We start from the raw sequence: 21,084 nt of genomic DNA on the forward strand, positions 1-21,084 counted from the left end.
ACTCTTCTAATGGTAGCACACTAGGAGGTGGATTTTGAATCAAATTCTCAATAAGGTCATCCTCAGTTTTGAGGACCTCCCCTAGTGGCTTCCACTGTGCACAATGGTGCAAAGTAGACTTCATCCTCATCTTCCTCCTCTCCACCAGAGAGGTAAGTCATGTTCTAACAGAGGTTGGGCAGAGAGGTATAAGACTAGTTGTTTGGACATAGGCCCATTCTCAATGGTCATGCTCCTACATCGACAACGGATTAAGCATCTGTAGTAGCTAACCAAGGCCTTGCCAAAATGAGGGGGCATCCATGAGTTTTTCCTTGGCTGAAGGACCAAGAGTGCAGGGTACTCCCAAAATCAACGGAGACCATGACATCTTCCACAATCCCTTCGGGGGTCACAGTGGAGCGGTTTGCTAACTGCAGTACTGTCGAGATCTTTCTTAGGGAACTTTGAAGGTTGAGTTTGAGCATAGTGTCCCTGGTCATCAGATTAATGGCAGCCCCTAGATCAATCAGGGTGTGGGGGATTATGGTGCCATTAATGTGGACATCGACTATAGGACTCCTAGGGTCTAGATATTTTGGACAGATTACTTGTCCCAACATCAGGTTGAACAATTGTCTTATGACATTGATAGTTGGGGCATCTCTCTTGCGCCTGCCTGGGTGCCTGAAACACTTCTCTTTGATCAATTTTTTGTAGATTGGTACATCTTTTATGGCTTGGAGAAGTGGTATTTTTACACATAACTGTTTAAGTTCTCCCAGAAGTTCAGTCTCTTCTGAGTTTGGTTGCGTGGTTCCAGTTAGTCTCTCAGGAAAGGGTGGAATGGCTTTGGGTTCACTTTCTTGTTTCTCTTCCTCATCCTTCTTAGGAGGAGGTTGGCTATCTGGGAGGACCTCCCAGATCATAGGCTGATCTCCTGAATCTCCACAGCATAGGTAGGGCATGTTGTTTCTCCAGTATATACCTATTGGGCCTGTTTGTTATTGGGATTCGGGTTTGGTTGAGTAGGCATCTAGGGTTGTCTCGGAGGAGCAAGAGGTAAGGACTGTGGTTGAGTAGGTGGTGGAGGAAAAATAGCGGGAGGAGAGTTGTACTGGGGCCTCCACCCCTGTTGAGGTGCATTCCACTGAGGTTTTGATTGAACATGAGAATGAAATGAATGAGCAGCAGGTTGAGTATGGTATTGAGATGGATATGACCAAGGATGGGGTACGAACCAGGAAGGATGAGCAAGGGGACCCCAAGAAGGTATGTGAGTGGATTGGTTGGGGTTGTAATAAGTCTGGGATGTCCCTTCCATCCCCTACTAGTACGGTCTGGGTCCATGTGGCCTCCTTTGGTTTAGGAAGTAGAGTGGTTCAGTGGCTCCTTCAACCCCTTGGTACATGGCTTTAAGTCTGGGTAGGTTGGGCACTGATTTGTAGGGTGGTCTACCTCACAAACGAAACATACCTCTATGAAGTGCAATGGGCACTCGTTCCTAGGATGCTTCCTTGTACATTTGGGACAAAATATGGCCAAAGCCCTCTCAGCTTCCTCTTGCTTTTGTTGGATTCGGAAGGTATCCATTTGCATGGCAATGGTCTATCTCACCTCACTTTTAAGTTCTTCCATCTGATTTGCAAACTGATGCTTGGAAAAGGTGGCACTGGCTCAAAGTTGACTTCCCCTACCTCTTTTTCGAGCTTCCCTAGAATGGTTTCTAAACACAGTCTTTATGTCATCATAAGGTAGTTGGTAGATGTCTCCCCCAGCCAGCAAATGGAGGGTATCTAGAAGGTCTTCAGGGACTCCTTAGAGCAGAACCAGCTTCCGAGATTCGGGGTCAAGTGTGCACCTGGCCCTTTTATAACTGAGTTGGAACCTTTCTTCATAGTCTTTTAAAGATTCATCACTTCCCATGGTCATCCGAAAGATTTCTCCCTTTGTTTTCTTTGACCTACAGTAATCCCAGTATTTGTTGTTAAAGGCTTGCTGCATCTAAGCCCAAGTTGTGATACTATTTCCAGGTAACCCCATGAACCAGTGTAGTGCTGCATCCTTGAGGGTAGAGGGAGAGAGTTTCAACTTTTGATCGTCTTCTGCATAGTCATAAGTTCGACAAAGAGTAGCAACCTCAAACAAGAAGGTATCAGGGTCTTCAGTGGTCAATCCATGGAAGTGAGGTAAGGCCGAGGGACTTATGTTTTTCATTTTTGTGTCCCCATTGGTCTCTCGGATGGGAAATGCACCTTCTATTCTCTCCTCATCTCCTATATCGTTTCTTGTGTTCAGCCATGGTCTCAGGAGGAATGTTTTCTTGCTCTTCTTCTATTAGAGGATCTTCATATATCTCTGGAGGTTCACTGCCACCGAAGAAGAGAGAAGGGTGACTTAGTGATGTGGTGGGGGTGTTGGGTAAGAATTTTCATGAATTCTCTCTGTTCCTACGAGGCATGAAATGAAATATTTTTGGTTAATTTTTGTGTTTTTCTCTGCTTGTACCTACAAAATTGGAATTGATTGAACAACAAATTGCAACTAACTATAAAAAACCTTGCTGGAATGAAAATTGCTAGAATTGAAATGAAAGAAGGAAATAACTAGTGTATGCTACTGAAATGAAATTGCAAAATTGAAATGTTAGACTACGCTTGCAAAATTGAAATTGCAGAAATGAAATGTTAAGCTACGCTTGTAGAATTGAAATTGCGGAATTGAAATGCTAATCTACGATTGCAGAATTGAAATTATGGAAGGGAAATGCTAATCTATGAAAGCAGGAAATGTCTAATCTACTTTTGCGGAAATGAAATTGTAGAATGGAAATGAAACAGCTACTCTACTCTTGCTGAAATAAACTACTGAGAAGAAGGTTGGAGTAGAAAATAGAAGAAAAGCAGCAATCACAAATACTCTGACGCTTCCCTAGCAACGACGCCAAAAATATGGTGGGCTCTAGTATTGCAGCGAATATGCTACGACTCCTGGGACTCCCTTCTTTACTTTTATCAACCCGGTAGTTCGTAACAAACTTGGAAGCGATGGTGCTATATGCACAAGTACTATCTCTTGCCACAGTTGACACTTGATCAGCTGGCACAAGTCCGCTAGAGCATATTTTTGTATTTTTGAGTAATTTTGCAGAATTATTATGCATGTGTCTTAACTATTTTTGACTATGCAAAGGTTGATTGGTGAAAAGAAATGGAGTGGGTGCTTGCAAGAGGTTGGGAAGGTGAGAAGAGGGCCTAAGTGGTCCCTAGCACCCTTCCAGAGAGTTTCACATAGTGATCAGATCTCAAAAAACTGTTCACGTGAACTTCTACAGGATGTCTAGAGAGGTTTTACAGGATGTTCTACAGGAAGAGCCGAAAGAAGATTTTGGAGGGTTGATGGTGGAAAAACAGTGGGAAAGTGGAAATGGAGGATGGATGAGGATGTGAAGGGGTATAAAACCTGGTGAATGAAGCTAAGGAGTGATGAAGGTGGTTGGATTTGTTCAAGTATGGAGGGAGCAATGTTGTACAAGAATGTAGAAATTAGGCCAAATTGGAAAATTGTGGCGAATGAAGGGAAGGAATCTGGAATTAGGGGTTGGAGCAAGTTGTATGATGGAGGAAGGGTAGGTGGGAATGTATCATAGGTGTTCTGCACACTATTTTCCAAAACCAATCGAACAAAGACTAGAAAAACCAGAGAGCTATCTATTTTGACCTAATCTGACCTAAAAACCAGAAACATGATGAACAGAAGTTTATAGACAGGAAATCATGCAAGATAGCTAAGGAAACTAAGCAAGAATAGATCTAAACATGCAAGTAAAACTGATATCAACTTTTCCAACTAAAAATCTAACACTAGCAATCATGTGGAAAGGCAAAAACAGTGTTTTGTGGCAGATCTTTTCTATTACCAAACTGTCAAATCAACCTGAAGCATGAAAAATTATCTTAATCATCAAAAACAACCTAAGTAACAAAGCAAGATCTTAACCTGAATAACAAAAATTATTTTATGAATGCAAGGAAAACACATAAAAATACACAAAGGAGGTACTGGCACTTGGGTTGGGCCCAACCCCAAGAGCTACAGCCTCCTAAGAAAGCTCAAAGCTAGTGCAAAGCGAAATTCATCTCCATTACTCAAAAAATAATCATGTCACAAAACTGTTTACAGCAAGAGCTCGAAAATGAGCTGAAATGCAGAGCTACACTAAAGTGCGAAAAACAATTGTTCAATGGCTAAACTAGCAAGGCTTGAAGCCTTTCTAGGAGCTTGGCTGCGAAAACTATAGTTAATCAGCCACTTCACAAAACCTGCTCGGTTGCCCCATGAAATCATCTTTGGTGGGTTGTTGAACTCTGAGCTGATGGTGGAGAACTCAAGGAAGGGGTCATTTAGTGTAGGATACACCCTTCCTACAAATCCTTAGCCTTGCTCCTTGAGTTGCATAAGAATCTTTGAAATGTGGATAAGATTTATACCTATCCTTCAATTCATCCATCCCTACAATATTCACCTAGAATTCACGTGGAACTATATTTGTTCTACTTAATGCATTTTCCACTTCATTTGGTTGTCCATTTTTATGCTTGATAATAAATGTAAAATTTTGAAGAATCTCAACCCATTTAACATTTTTTCGTCTCAATTTCATGTGGTTGTTAATATATTATAAAGAATGAATATGAGTATAAAGGATAAATTATTTTGCCATGAGGTAATGTCTCCATTTCTTTAAGGTTTGTATGATGGCATAGAACTCTTAGGTTTGTATAATGATATAGAACTCTTTATCATATGATGAATAATTTTGTATGGATTCATTAAGTTTTTCACTAAATTGAGCAACTAGTCTCCCTTCTTGACTTAGAATAACTCCTATCACAATTCTACTCACATTAGTCTCAACCTGGAAAGGTTTATTAAAATATGGTAGCACAAGGATAGGGTGGTCTATGATTTTTTTTATTTAACAAATCAAATATTTTATTAGTATATTCTTTCTAATAAAATGTTTAGTTACTTTGTTGATTGCCTCTACAATTAGAGCAGTGATGCAGCTGAAATTTATGTTGAATTTTTGATAGAAACTTTCCAAACCATGGAAGCTTCTTACCTTGAAAATAGTCCTTGGGGTATGGAATTTCACCATGGAATTTATATTTTCCTAATCGATCTTTAAACCATCCTTTGAAACCACAAAACCCAAGTACAATAATTCTCTCTTCATGAAGTTGCATTTATTCCAATTAACTAACAAATTCTCTTGTTGAAATTTCCTTAACATGATTCTAAAAATGCCTTAAATGTTCTTCTTTTGTCTAATTATAATTTACGATATCATCAAGATAAACAATAAAATATTTACCAATGAATTATTTTAATACCTCATTCATAAATCTCATAAAGGTACTATGAGCATTGGTAAGCCTGAAAGGCATTACCAACCGTTCATATAACCCGTGATTAGTTTTAAATGTTGTTTTCCATTTATCACCTTCTTTGCTTTTTTTTTTTTATGATATCCACTTTTTAAGTCTATTTTCAAAAAATATGCAACCCCACTTAAACAAAGCTATTATATCATTAATGTAGGTTGACAAAAACTTATAACTAGTTTTAATTTTGTTATTCATTGGGAATCCTTACCCATTCTCCATCCCCTATCCTATTTGGATTTAATAATTTTAGAAGAGAACAAGCAATTAAGATTTATCAAATGAGACCCTTATCTAATAATTATTTTACTTAGTTACTAATCTCTTCATTCTCTTCTAGAGTCATTTTATAACTTGATTTGTTTGGAAGGCTAGCAATTAGAATTAAATCTATGTGATCACTAATGCTTCTTATGGGAAGAAATTTAGTCGATAAGCCATCCACTACAATATCAAGAAATTCGTTCAACATAGTTTTAACTTCTTCTTGAAAATCATTCAAATTTGTGCTTGCGAGGATTTCTTTTGATTTACCAATCAAAGAAAATTTTACTCTTCTAATCAAAAGAGTAAAATCAACCGTACCCTTAGCCGTACAACCCGACTACCTTATCGTACGGGCGAGTAATCTCTCCGAGTGTTGTTCTCGGTGTACTGTAGGAACAAGACGACCGACGGTTTATCTATGGTGAGGTTGCAGAGGAGCTAAGGGGCTTCCGATATACCTAGAAGGTACTTGGAAGACAGTCCGTACGCGGTTCTGTCTAATGCGCTACTACTCGAAGGGGTACCCACAGGGGTTACCAGGGAGTCCAACAAGCGTGACGACCTCTTGTATTTCCTGCTTGCATGCCTCCCCAAATCCACAGGTTTATGCACTCAACGACAGATCCCGTGGTTTAAAGGCGCCGGAACACGTCCTAGCCAAAAAAAAAATTTGCTAAGAAATGGAGATCCCACTGGCCTTGGAAAGTGCTCTGATACCACTTGTTATGCTCTTAACCTGCAAAAGGATACCCAAATACAGAATATGCGAAGAACGATACCCAGAACATAGAATAGTGAGAGACAACAACAAATATTTTATTATCCAAAAAGTAATGTTCACTGGCCTCTTCGAGGGGGCAACCTCCAATAGAGCAGAGCTCGATACAAAAATAAGACACAATGCTCCTCGCAGCGAGTCTCTATCCTTTATATATGACTCATACATGCAATACCAAGGATCAATACCATGGTTTTATTAATACCATCTATCTAATTGTTACTCTTCTAATTCAAATTGCTTGCGAGGATTTCTTTTGATGAATACCATCTATCTAATACTAATCAAAAGAAAATTTTACTAATTTTACTACGGCAAATGGGCCGTAGTATTAGATAGATGGTATTAATAAAACCATGTATTGATCCTTGGTATTGCATGTATGAGTCATATATAAAGGATAGAGACTCCCTGCGAGGAGCATTGTGTCTTATTTTTGTATCGAGCTCTACTCTATTGGAGGTTGCCCCCTCGAAGAGGCCAGTGAACATTACTTTTTGGATAATAAAATATTTGCTGTTGTCTCTCACTATTCTATGTTCTGGGTATCGTTCTTCGCATATTCTGTATTTGGGTATCCTTTTGCAGGTTAAGAGCATAACAAGTGGTATCAGACCACTTTCCAAGGCCAGTGGGATCTCCATTTCTTAGCAATTTTTTTTTTTGGCTAGAGACGTGTTCCGGCGTCTTTAAACCACGGGATTTGTCGTTGAGCGCATAAACCTGCGGATTTGGGGAGGCATGCAAGCAGGAAATACAAGAGGTCGTCACGCTTGTTGGACTCCCTTATAACCCCTGTGGGTACCCCTTCGAGTAGTAGCGCATTAGACAGAACCGCGTACGGACTGTCTTCCAAGTACCTTCTGGGTATATCGGAAGCCCCTTAGCTCCTCTGCAACCTCACCATAGATAAACCGTCGGTCGTCTTGCTGCTACAGTACACCGAGAACAACACTCGGAGAGATTACTCGCCCGTACGATAAGGTAGTCGGGTTGTACGGCTAAGGGTACGGTTGATCCTCCTTAGTTAGAGCCCTGAAACATTGGGCCGAGTACTACTGTCAGACCCTTATGTATATTGCGATCTGTAGCACCTGACACTCCTCGAGACCATAGTTCCCTTTTCTATCTGGGGATCACGCATCATCTCTGCCAGATCAGCGCGCAAAGAGGTGCAGCAGCAGCAGACATCAGTCCCGCAGTTCCAAGTTAGCAGACCAGCCATTCCAATCTATTAGATCCATCAGATCCGCAGCAGCAGTCTGTTCCGCCGCCTAGAGCTATCCGATCCGCCATTCAGATCTCTCAGATCCACCAGATCTGAGTAGTTGTGTGGGGTTCCTATACCGGGGTATAATTTTCGCAGGACTTTTGGCCGCATTGACATTTTGAGGATTTGGCGACTGCAGTATTCATAAGGAAGGAGTAAAACTCCATTAGGAGTTTTCAGGAAAAAAAAAAAAAAAGTCTGAGATCTCCCGGGGTGCTTATTGGTGATCTAGCCCATCAGAATTAGGACGACGAGCTGAGCACGGTGGTACCATTCAATTCTTAGTGAAATTTTTTTTTTAGGCGTCCCAATTTTCAAAAACATCAGGGCGGTGCATGGTAGAAACTAGAGCTCAAGATATGGCCAATGAAAGGATGGACAAACTTGAAGAATCCTTGCAATCCCTCCACATTCAGCTTGACCGACTAAATAGCCTGATCCCGAGCATAATCTCGATGGGCAAGGAGGAAGCCCATGAGGAAGCGTATATTCGCAATGGACACGGTGAGGGTGAGTCTAGCCACTTTCCTCACCTCGGGGGCCCCCACCAACAATCCCGTCCGTGACCTCCCAAGTTGGATATGCATAAATTTGATGGTTCTCACCTGGTAGCATGGATAGCACAAATGGAGCAGTATTTCAATCTGAATAACATCTTATATAATGAGACTGAGCTTATGGTGGGTAGCATGTACTTGGACAACGAAAGGTGGCAATGGTGGGAATGGCATCAACGTTGCAATGGACCTTTTAGGACTTGGAACTCCTTCAAAAAAGCTCTTACAGAACACTTTGAGTAGGAATCTTCTTTTCTGGGTCGTCTTACTAAGCTCCGACAGACTGGCACAGTGGATGAATATATTACAGCCTTTGAAGCCTTAGCCTTCCACACTAGGGGTCTCACAGATGTGTTCTACACGAAATGTTTTATCAGCGGTCTTAAAGAAGCCATAAAAGCCCACGTCTTACTGCACCACCCTCCCACATGGATGGAGGCTTGTAAGGTAGCTCGTAACGTGGAACGTGCATTAGCAACCCAGTACAATCGCCCAAATTTCACCGCTAAGGGTCGCCCCCCACAGGCTCACAGCACGACTCAAACACTTAAGGTTCAAAAGGTGTCACCTACAGAAATGGCCGAAAGAAGAAAGCAAGGCTTATGTTACTACTGTGATGAAAAATACTCCCCAGGTCATAAATGCAAGGAGCCCAAATTTTTTCAAATTGATGCCACTGATTACAGCTCATCGGAGGAAGATCCACCACTGGAGGAACATGAGGCGGTGGAAGAGGACAACCAGAAGGACAATGTCCCTGAAGAACCAGTTATTTCGCTGCATGCTTTGGCAGGGATTTCTTCACCTCAAAATCTCAAAATCAGAGGTTTTATTAAACATCGCCAAGTAGTAGTCTTGATTGATAGTGGAAGTACACATAATTTCATCCATCAAAAAGTCGCGGAAGTAGTGCATTGTTTTGTACGAGCAGTTTCTAACTTCCTAGTCCAAATTGCGGATGGGGGCACAATGAAATGTGAAGGCCGCTGTGAAAATGTCAAACTTCAAATGGGGGATTATCAGTTGAAGACCCACATGTTTGCCATACACATGGGAGGGTGCGACATTGTCCTCGGTGCTGAATGGCTTTGCACTCTTGGGCCAATCACAATGGATTTCCAGGAGTTATATATGAGTTTTAAGCAGAACAACTCCACACATACCCTCCGTGGACTCCAGGCAGAAGCTCCCTCTATCATCAGCTCGCATAGGATGGAAAAATTGCTAAAAAGGGGCCATCATGGAGTTATAGCTCAATTTAATGCCATCCAGGTAGTCGAAACCAAGTCTCTACCGATTCATCTTGAGATGCAATAGATTTTAAATAACCATTTGCCGGTCTTTGACAAGCCTCATGAGCTTCCACCCTCGAGAGGGGAACATGATCATAGCATCACCTTGGTTCCAGGGGCCCAACCCCCAAATGTGCGCCCATACAGATATCCGTTCACCCAAAAGAATGAAATAGAAAAAATAATCAAGGAACTTTTGGAAGCAGGTGTCATTTGTCCCAGCATTAGTCCTTATTCATCACCGATGGTCATGGTGCTCAAGAAATATGGGGAGTGGCGGATGTGTCCAGACTTCAGGGCCCTCAATAAGTTGACAGTCAAAGATAAATTTCCCATCCCGGTGGTTGAAGATTTGTTGGATGAACTCAATGGGGCTCAATTCTTCACTAAGCTGGATGTTCGCTCGAGCTACCACCAAATTCGCATGAAGGAAGTCGACATTCCAAAGACTACTTTCAGAACTCATGAAGGCCATTATGAGTTCTTGGTCATGCCATTCGGTCTTTGTAATGCCCCCCTACTTTTCAAAGCCTTATGAACCACATTCTCAAACCATATCTCAGGAAATTTGTCCTTGTCTTCTTCGATGACATCCTCATCTATAGTTGCACTTGGGCCGCACATCTTTAGCATGTAGATCTACTCTTGCAACTGCTCCGCAAGCATAAATTATTTGTCAAGATGTCCAAGTGTTCATTTGGCATGGAAGAAGTTTAGTATTTGGGCCACATTGTGGGGCGTGAAGGTGTCAAGGTGGACCCCAAAAAGATCCAGGCAATGCAGGATTGGCCTCAACCTAAGACCTTGAAGATCTTGAGAGGATTTTTGGGTCTCACAGGCTATTATCGTAAATTTGTCCGCAACTATGGTCGCATAGCGAAGCCCCTCACTCAACTCCTGAAGAAAAATTCATTCTTCTGGAATGAGGATGCACAATAGGCATTTACAACTCTCAAAAATGCCATGTGTTCCACTCCAGTCTTAGCACTACCTGACTTCACCAAATCTTTTGTCATTGAATGTGATGCTTCGGGTACAGGTATTGGGGCGGTCTTAATGCAGGAAGGGCGACCTTTGGCCTTCACAAGCCAACAACTAAGTGGGAAGAATTTGGGCCAATCTACCTACGAGAAGGAAATGATGGCCATCTTACATGCAGTAGAGACCTGGCGACCTTACTTATTGGGGCGACGTTTCCAAATCCGCACAGACCATCACAGTCTTAAATATTTTTTGGAGCAATGCCTATCCTCCCCACAACAAAATAAATGGCTCGCCAAAATGTTGGGATATGATTATGAGATCATTTACAAGAAAGGGCAAGACAATAGTGTAGCAGATGCATTATCTCGCCAATTTGAGGAGGAAAGTACTCTGCCAGAAATTTCCCTCCCCATTCCAGAATGGATTGAAGAGGCTCGCAGGGAATGGTTTTCACATCCCGGGCTCTCCCAAATCATTTCTTAATTGCAGGTAGATCCAAATTCCACCAAGGCCTACTTATGGCAGGATGAGATTCTTCGCTACAGGGACAGAGTTGTAATATCACCAACATCCACCCTCAAAAGTCGTATTTTGTCAGAATTGCACTCATCCCCCATTGTAGGACATTCAGGCTTTCAGAAGATGTATGCTCGCACCAGAAGATCATTTTTTTGGACAGGCATGAAAAAGGACATCCTTATTTTTGTAGCAGAATGCGATGTCTATCAACGCCACAAAGGGGAGACCGTCAACACACCAGGCACATTACAACTGTTGCCCATCCTAGCATCAATTTGGATGGAGGTTTCTATGGATTTCATTACAAGTCTTCCAAAGTCAGGAAACAAGTCAGTCATCATGGTGGTTGTGGAAAGACTTTCGAAGTATGCTCATTTCTGCGCCCTACCCCACCCGTTTACACCAACTTTGGTCGCTCAATATTTCATGGATCAGATCTTCAAATTGCATGGCATGCCCACTTTTATTGTGTCCAATCGCGACCTAATCTTCACCAGTAATTTTTGGCAGGAACTCTTCAGGCTACAAGGAACTCAACTAAAATTCAGTACTTCTTATCATCCGCAAACGGATGGTCAAACTGAAGCCATCAACAAATGTCTGGAAACCTACCTTAGGTGTTTCACTTCAGAAAAGCAACATCTTTGGGTAGAGTGGTTACCTCTGGCTGAATGGTGGTATAACACGAACTATCATGCCACCACCAAAATGACTCCCTATAAAGTAGTATATGGTCAACTCCCTCCTTCCCCTACTTCTTATATCAAGGGGTGCTCAAAGGTACAAGCAGTGGATCAACTCCTACAACACCGCGCAACCATGCTTGCCCATCTTAGAGAGAATCTTCATCAAGCTCAAAACCACATGAAGCAACAGGTAGACCAGCATCGCTCAGAGTGCCAATTTCAAGAAGGGGATCAGGTCTTTTTGATGCTGCAACCATATAAGCAAACATCACTCAAAGACAAGGGTTGTCAGAAACTATCTCCAAAATTCTACGGACCATATCAAGTACTTCAGCGCATTGGAGAAGTGGCTTACAAGTTGGCTTTGCCACCTACTGTAAAAATCCATCCAATTTTCCATGTCTCATGCCTCAAGAAAGTGATTGGGAACAATTGCAGAATTCAAACCAATCTACCTGAATTGGACGAAGAAGGGTCAATCTGGCTCCAACCTGAACAAGTCCTAGACACACGAGATAGGCACCTACGGGGCCGCATGATTAGGGAAGTCCTCGTCAAGTGGAAAGACACCTCTTCGGAAGATGCAACTTGGGAACTAGCCACTATTCTTCAGCAGTTTCTGCAGCTTCAACCTTGAGGACAAGGCTAGTCTTAAGGGGGAGGGCATGTTAGGGTCCCACCCTAACCCCCTTATTTATGTAATGGGATCGAGTCATAGTCAAGAGTCAATAAAACTCATATTAATAATTGTAAGTGGTTAACCCGCAATTAATGACGGGACCACAGTTAGTTGCAAATGGGCCATAGTATTAGATAGATGGTATTAATAAAACCATGGTATAGATCCTTGGTATTGCATGTATGAGTCATATATAAAGGATAGAGACTCCCTGCGAGGAGCATTGTGTCTTATTTTTGTATCGAGCTCTGCTCTATTGGAGGTTGCCCCCTCGAAGAGGCCAGTGAACATTGCTTTCTGAATAATAAAATATTTGCTGTTGTCTCTCACTATTCTATGTTCTGGGTATCTTTCTTCGCATATTCTATATTTGGGTATCTAGGTATCTTTCTTCGCATAGTTTGTGCTTGCGAGGATTTCTTTTGATTTACCAATCAAAGAAAATTTTACTCTTCATGTTTGATTTCTTTCAAAAACTTCTTGTCTCTAAGTAAAAATATTTTAGGATTATTCTCCTCTGGTACACTTTCATTTTTTAAAGGAAAAAATGTATGTTTTTCACCATCCTTCTTAAAATTATATGTATTTTTCCTTCCTTCATGGACTACTTTTCTATGATATTGCCAAGGCCTTCCTAACAACACATAACACACACCCATAGGAATAACATCACAAATCACTTTATCTTCGTAATTTCTTATTTGAAACTCTAATTCACATTTCTCATTAATTAGTATCTGATGTCCCTTCTGCAACCATGATACTTTGTAGAGAGTGGGATTTGTGGTTTTATTTAGTTTTAAGTTTTCTATCATTTTTGTAGATAATAGATTTTTAGTACTTCGACTATCTATAATAACTTTTCAACATTTTCCCCTTGATTTACAAACAATTCTAGATAATACTTTTCTATGTGCCAAAGTTTCCTTCACTTCTTTAATAGATTTCAATAAAGTTCTTTTCATCATTAAATACTCTCCAATTTTTGGTGCATTCTCATGTACAAAGGGTTTTATACTTAATGTATCAATGTGTGCAATATGTGTGCTTCCTTGACTAGAACGCTTCTGATGCAGGAGCATGTGACTTAGAGGGAAAAGGTCTTCAAACATATTCCAAAAATCCAAAAAAATATACAAGCAAGGGAGTGGGGTCATTTAGCCAGCAATTTCCATGCTTTCTTAGTTTAGGATAAGAATAGAATTAAGAATAAATCATGCTAAAATCATTGCTTCTGGATAGCTGTAACAAAGATTTATGCTTTAAATCACTCTATGTAAAAGCATGCTTTTGTAAAGGATAATGGCCGAGAAGGCTTATCTATTGATTATAAATAAAATAAATGGAAGCTCAGAGTTCAAAGCTTGGGAGCATTATTATCCAAAAGCTTCTCTCTCTGTTCATCTGAATGAATGGCCTTCTGTTAATTGATAATTGTATGCATGTATCTGTTAAATCGCTTTCTTTTGAGTTTGAAAATTGATGAATTCACCTTATTTTCCAAGTGATGCTTAGGCTGAAGCCTTTAGAATCGTTTTTCCCTTCATATCGGCACGTACAGGCTTCTTAAGTCATTTTGCAGAGTTCTGTGGGAAAACTCTGATTATACAGAGAAATCGTGATATTTCCTTAAGCAGAACATAGTTCCGGACCTGAAACTTTATTGGATTTGGTTCATACCCATATCAGTTCGAAACAAATATTGCATCAGAGAAGCACAAGTGGAGTGGAGAGCCTTTCAGACCACCGAACTCTGATAGCGTGATACTACTGGAGCCGAAACATTATAAAGAAGAGCGGAAAGGGGCGTCAGGTCCGCGAGGACGATCGCATCATAAAATCGGAAGCGGCAGGAACCATGTGTGGGTGCTTTGGAGGTCACCAATAGCGATTGCCGATTATCGCATCGGGAAAAGGGTGTGAAGGGTGATTATTAAAGTACCGACAGTGTATATTGCGTATAATGCAATACATTGAAAAATTAAAGCACCGATAGCGTTAATTCTTCGGAATTAACACAAAGATTATTTACAGACACGACTGTGGTTCAAAAGCGCCGATAGTGTATTTTCTTCCTTTGGAACAAGATCCCTGCCGAATGTGTATTTTGCATGGGAAAACATTGTTTTCTCAGTTTTAAAGCGCCGATAGTGTTTTTGGGTAATTCCTTTGGAATTACAGTTCCGATAGGAACAGAGGCTCTATTTGTCAATTAACAAGGATTGGGGTGATTCTGAAGAAAACCCATGTGGCTGTAGATGACTGATACGCCAATTGAAGCTGAAGGAGAAATTCAACTAGATATTGAAGAAATTGTAGCCAGTTTTGTGAGGCTGTTTATATCGCCTGCACCCAAGCCACCATTAGTGGTATCAGAGCCCCCTTTTGATACTGAATTGAATCTCAGAAGCAGGAGAATGAAAATTAATATGGCTTTTAGAGTTCAAAGAGGACGAGGACGTGGAAGTGGTGGAAGAGGACGACCTATTACAAATGCTAAAGTAATTGAAGCTGTGCAACAGATGCAAGCTAGACTGGATGCATTAGCCATAGGTAGAAACATAGATGATGGAGATGTTAGTGAACCTGAGATTGAAGCTATAGAGGAGGAAGCTGTAGCAGTTACTCCTGAGATGAGGTTCTTTTAGTCAGTGTTGAGATCCACGGCCAGACCAAAGACTGAAGTTCCAATATATGAAGGAGGACTGAATCCTGAAGAATTGATAGATTGGATTAATGGCATGGAGAAATTCTTTGATTATGAAGAAATAGAAGATGAGAAGAAAGTCAAGTTTGCTGTCACCAAGCTAAAAGGCCATGCAGTGCTTTGGTGGGATGGTGTGCAGGCAGAAAGGAAGAGACTTGGCAAGCAACTAATCAAGAATTGGAGTAGGATGGTAGCAAAGCTAAGAGGTAAGTTTCTACCAAGTAATTATCAACGAACTTTTTTTAGACAAATGCAAAATCTTAAACAAAGATCTTTGATGGTGAAAGAATACACAGAGGAATTGTACAAGGTAATCATAAGAGCTGGAGAAGCCCAAGATACAGATGAGAAGGTGGCTAGATATATGAATGGTCTTAGGATGGACATTCAAGATGAAATAAGTCTACTGTCTCCTAAAACAGTAGAGGAAGATTATCGGATAGCACTGAAAGCCGAAGAAAAACTCATGAGGAAGCAGTTTGCCAGAGGGAGATGTACTTTCCGAGGAAGGGGAGGTCAAGGTGGTAGAGGAAGATCTACAACACATAAAGATGGAGCTAGTAGCAGCTCAACCCAGCATGCACCCAGAGGAGGTGATGCAAGAGGCAGAGGGAGTTTTTTTAGAGGAAGAGGAGGTATAGGAAGAGGCAGAGAAATAAGATGTTACAGATGTAACAAGCTGGGACACAGAGCTTTTGAGTGCCTAGAGAATGCAGAAACAAATCAGAGGAATGCCATTGTTGCTCCAGTTGAGGGAGAAACAACAATAGTAGCAGTGATAAAAGAAGAAGATATACCAGAGAGAGGAGAATCTTTGGTAGTAAATAAAGTTCTGCTCAAGCTAGCAAAGGAGATGGTTGAACCATCACAAAGGAAGACTTTGTTTAGAACCGTGTGTAAGGTTCAAGGGAAATGTTTCCAAATGATTATTGATAGTGGCAGCACTGTGGTGGGCTCCAGTATTGCAGCAATGATGCTGCAACTTTTGGGACTCCCTTCTTTATTTTTATCAACCCGGTAGTTCGTAACAAACTTGGAAGCGACAGTGTTATATGCACAAGTACTAGCTCTTGCCACAGGCTGTCACTTGATTAGGTGGCACAAGTTCGTTAGGAGCTTAAGCCAACTTCTATGAGCTCTTAGAAGAATCTTTTAACTGTGATGGATGAAAGCTAACTCAAGAGAGACTAATCTACTTGTAGAAAGAAGCTAAAAGCTGAAAGGAAATGCAAACCCTAGCAAACCCTAGTTTTACCGACTAACCCTACTGCTGAAAGAAAAGAGATGAAAGTTGTTGAAATGGATGCCATTGACTCTTGGAAAGGTAAAATGCATGTGGCTAAGCTACTTCTAAAGGAAAATATGGAAAAAGCATCTTTTTGTATTTTTGAGTAATTTTGTAGAATTATTATGCATGTGTCTTAACTATTTTTTACTGTGCAGAGGTTGATTGGCGAAAGGAAATGGAGTGGGCGCTTGCAGGAGGTTGGGAAGGTGAGAAGAGGGCCTAAGGGGTTCCTAGCACCCTTTCAGAGAGTTTCACAATGATCAGATCTCGAAAAACTACTCACGTGAACTTCTACAGGAAGTCTGCAGGGGTTCTATAGGATGTTCTACAGGAAGTTCTATAGGAAGAGCCGAAAGAGGATTTTGAAGGGTCGATGGTGGAAAAATGGTGGGAAAGTGGAAATGGAGGATGGATGAGGATGTGAAGGGGTATAGTACCTGGTGAATGAAGCTAAAGAGTGATGAAGGTGGTTGGATTTGTTCAAGGATGGAGGGAGAAATGTTGCACAAGAATGTAGAAATTAGGTCAAATTGGAAAAGTGTGGCGAATGAACAGAAGGAATCTGGAATTAGGGGTTGGAGCAGGTTTTATGACGGAGGAAGGGTAGGTGGGAATGTATCACAGGTGTTCTGCACAATATTTCCCAAAACTGATCGAACAAAGACTAAAAAACCAGAGAGCTATCTATTTTGACCTAATCTGACCTAAAAACCAGAAACATGATGAACATAAGTTTATAGACAAGAAGTCATGCAAGCTAAGTATGGAAACTAAGAAAAAATAGATCTAAACATGCAAGTGCAACTGGTATCAACTTTTCCAACCAAAAATCTAACACTAACAATCGCATGGAAAGGCAAAAACAGTGTTTTTGTGGCAGCAAGTATGCCTTGGTCTCAACTCATGGTCCCAAGGAGGGAGAGATGAGATCAAGTATTGCTTGATGGCCTTTTTGTAGATATTTTATGTTACCAAACTATCAAATCAACCGGAAGCACGAAAAGCTGTTTTAATCATCAAAAACAACCTAAGTAACAAAGCAAGATCTTAACCTAAATAACATAAATTATTCTATGAATGCAAGGAAAGCACATAAAAATACACAAAGGAGGTACTGGCACTTGGGTTGGGCCCAACACCAAGAGCTACAACCTCCTAAGAAAGGTCAGAGCTGGTGTAAAGTGAAATTCAACTCCATTACTCAAAAAATAATCATGTCACAAAACTGTTTACAGCAAGAGCTCGAAAATGAGCTAAAATGCAGAGCTGCACTAAAGTGCAAAAAAAAAATGTTTAATGGCTAAACTACCAAGGCTTGAAGCCTTCCTACTTATGCAACACGAGCACTCCCAACAGTCCTCCTTAACTTTAGGAGCTTGGCTACCAAAACTGCAGTTAATCAGCCACTTCACAAAACCTACTCGGCTGCCCCTTGAAATCATCTTTGGTGGGCTTTTGAACTCTGAGCTGATGGTGGAGAACTCAAGGAAGGGTCATTTGGTGTTGGAGACACCCTTCCTACAAATCCTCAGCCTTGTTCCTTCATTTTTGGCTATCAACTTGCTCATAAATGCTTGACCTTGGTCCAAAAGATGTCTAAAAATCTGCAATAAGCACGTATTAAACTTTGTGGTCAAGTGACTATTCTCATTCATTCAATTAACATAAATATATTCAAAAGCATGCATAAAAATATGAAGAATGGTGGATTAATCAAGAATAATAGGCAAAATGAGCCCATAAAGTTACCCATTTTTGGGGCTCATCACACTGATAACTTTGTCTCTATAGAAGTGGTGGAGAAACTGAAGCTGAAGACAATGAAACATCCAACACCTTACAAGGTGTCATGCTTGAAAAAGGGACATCAATTGTTAGTAAATGAACAATGTGAAGTGGAATTTCAGGTGGGCAAGTATAAAGATAAAATTGTATGTGATGTGATGCCAATGGATGTGTGTCACATATTGCTTGGAAGGCCTTGGCAATATGGCAGAGGAGCCATGCATGATGGCAAAAGAAACACTCACAAGTTTGGAAAGGATGGTGTCAATCATACATTGTTGCCTCTACAAGAAGAAGATGTGCGAGGAAAGAAGACTGATCCAAAAAATTTGTTACTTGGAAGAAAGAAATACTTGAAGCAGATTGAAGAAAATGAGGTAAATTTTGCTGTAATTTGCAAACCCAATGTAATAATGACTTCTACTAAAGTTTCTGATTTACCTACTGAAATTCAAGAAATGCTGGAGAAATATTATGATATTATTGTTGATGATTTGCCTAATGAGTTACCACCCACTAGAAGAATCAGCCATCATATAGATTTGATACTTGGAGCAAGTCTACCTAGCAAAACAACTTATAGAATGACTCCTATAGAAAATGAAGAGGTCAGGAAGCAGTTGCAAGAATTGCTTGATAAAGGGTTGATTAGAGAAAGGTTGAGTCCTTGCGTAGTACCAACAGTGCTAAGTCCAAAGAAAGATGGAGGCTGGAGAATGTGCACAGATCCAAGAGCCATCAACAAAATCACAATCAAGTACAGATTTCCTTTGCCTAGAATTGAATATTTAATGGATTGCTTGAGTGGAGCAAAGTATTTTTCAAAACTAGATCTTAAAAGTGGGTATCATCAAATAAGAATAAGAGAAGGGGATGAATGGAAAACTGATTTTAAGACAAATGAGGGATTGTATGAGTGGAGAGTAATGCCTTTTGGGTAATCAAATGCAGCAAGTACATTTATGAGGCTCATGAATGAAGTTCTTAAAGAGTTCATTAGTAAGTTTGTAATAGTATATTTGGACGATATATTAGTTTACAACAGGTCTAAGGAAGAGCATATGAGGCATTTGAATTATGTCTTACAAAGGCTGCAGCAAGAGAAATTATTGTTGAATTTGAAGAAGTGTTCATTCATGAAAGAAGAACTAGTATACTTGGGTTTTGTTATTTCTGTTGAAGGGCTGAAGATGGATCCCGAGAAGATCAGGGCAATCATAGAGTGGCCTTCACCCAAAAGTGTCTTTGAGGTAAGAAGTTTTCATGGTCTTGCTAGTTTTTATAGAAAATTCATCAAGAATTTTAGTAAGATAAATGCACCTATTGTTGAGACCATCAAGAAGGACAGACAACCATTTAAATGGACTGCTAAAGCAGAGAAGAATTTTCTATTGTTAAAGAAAAAAATCACTAAAAAGCCTATCTTAGTTTTGCCTGATTTTAACAAACCTTTTCAAGTGAAGTGTGATGCCAGTGGAGAAGAAATTGGGGGTGTTTTATGTTAGGAAGACTGACCAATAGCTTACTTTAGTGATAAGCTAAATGATTCCAAAAAGAAGTATTCTTCTTATGACAAGGAGTTCTACGCATTTGTGTAGTCATTAAAAAAATGGAGGCATTATCTAATGTCAAAAGATTTTATTCTTTATTCAGATAACCATGCACTATAGTTTATAATGCAGCAGCCAAAGCTTAGCCAGAAACATGCTAAATGGGTAGAGTATCTTCAAGGTTTCCATTTTGTTTTAAAGCATATAAATGGGCAGTCAAACAAAGTTGCAGATGCCTTAAGTAGGAGAAATGTATTGCTTCAAGAGAGTCAAATCCAAGTGTTGGGTTTTGATTTTCTTAAGGAATTATATGAGATAGATTCAGATTTTAAAGAGGCATTTGAGGCCTATAAAAATCATGTTTTGGTAGATAGGAGTAAATGGTTGGATTACTTCCTACAAGAGGGACTGTTATTTACGAAAAATCAGCTATGCATACCAAACTGTTCTATGAGGGAGAATTTAATCAAAGAGAAACATAGTGGAGAACTTGTAGGACATTTTGGCATAGAAAAGACCTTTGAATAGTTGAACATATTTTATTTTTGGTTGAAAATGAAATATGAAGTGGAGAAGTATGTGAGAACTTGCAAAGTCTGTCAGTATGCAAAGGGAAGAAGCCAAAACGCATGTTTGTATATCCCATTGCCAATTCTAGACAAGCCTTGGGATATGGTAAGTATGGATTTTGTTTTGGGCTTACCAAAGACTCAAAGAGGTAATGATTCAATTTTTGTTATAGTGGATAGATTTTCAAAAATGGCACACTTTATTCCATGTTATAAAACTAGTGATGCTTCTCACATTGCTAACTTGTTTTATAAGGAGGTGGTAAGATTGCATGGATTGCCCAAAAGTATTGTCTCAGACAGGGATTCCAAATTTGTTGGACATTTCTGGAGGACACTATGGAAGAAGCTGAGAACTAAATTAAGTTTTAGTTTTTCCTATCATCCACAAACTGATGGACAGATTGAAGTGGTGAATAGGAGTTTAGGCAATCTTTTAAGGAGCTTTACTGCAGAACATCCAAAGCAATGGGATCAAGCATTAGCACAAGTTGAGTATGCATATAATGACTCACCTAATAGGATTACAGGATAGATTCCATTCCATATTGTTTATGGAATTCATCACCGAGGAGTAGCTGAGTTAAGAAAGTTGGGAAAAGAAGAGATGAGAAATGCAGAGGGTGAAGATTTTGCTTCAGAAATGCAAGCAATACATGAACAAGTGAAACAACAGCTACAAGACAACAACATTAAGTATAAAACCAGAGCAGATATGAGGAGAAGA

The sequence above is a fragment of the Pinus tabuliformis genome, chromosome 2_2, assembly GCF_031772625.1.
Source record: "Pinus tabuliformis cultivar Carrire ecotype Pingquan chromosome 2_2, CPIR1, whole genome shotgun sequence".
NCBI classification, from domain to species: domain Eukaryota; kingdom Viridiplantae; phylum Streptophyta; class Pinopsida; order Pinales; family Pinaceae; genus Pinus; species Pinus tabuliformis.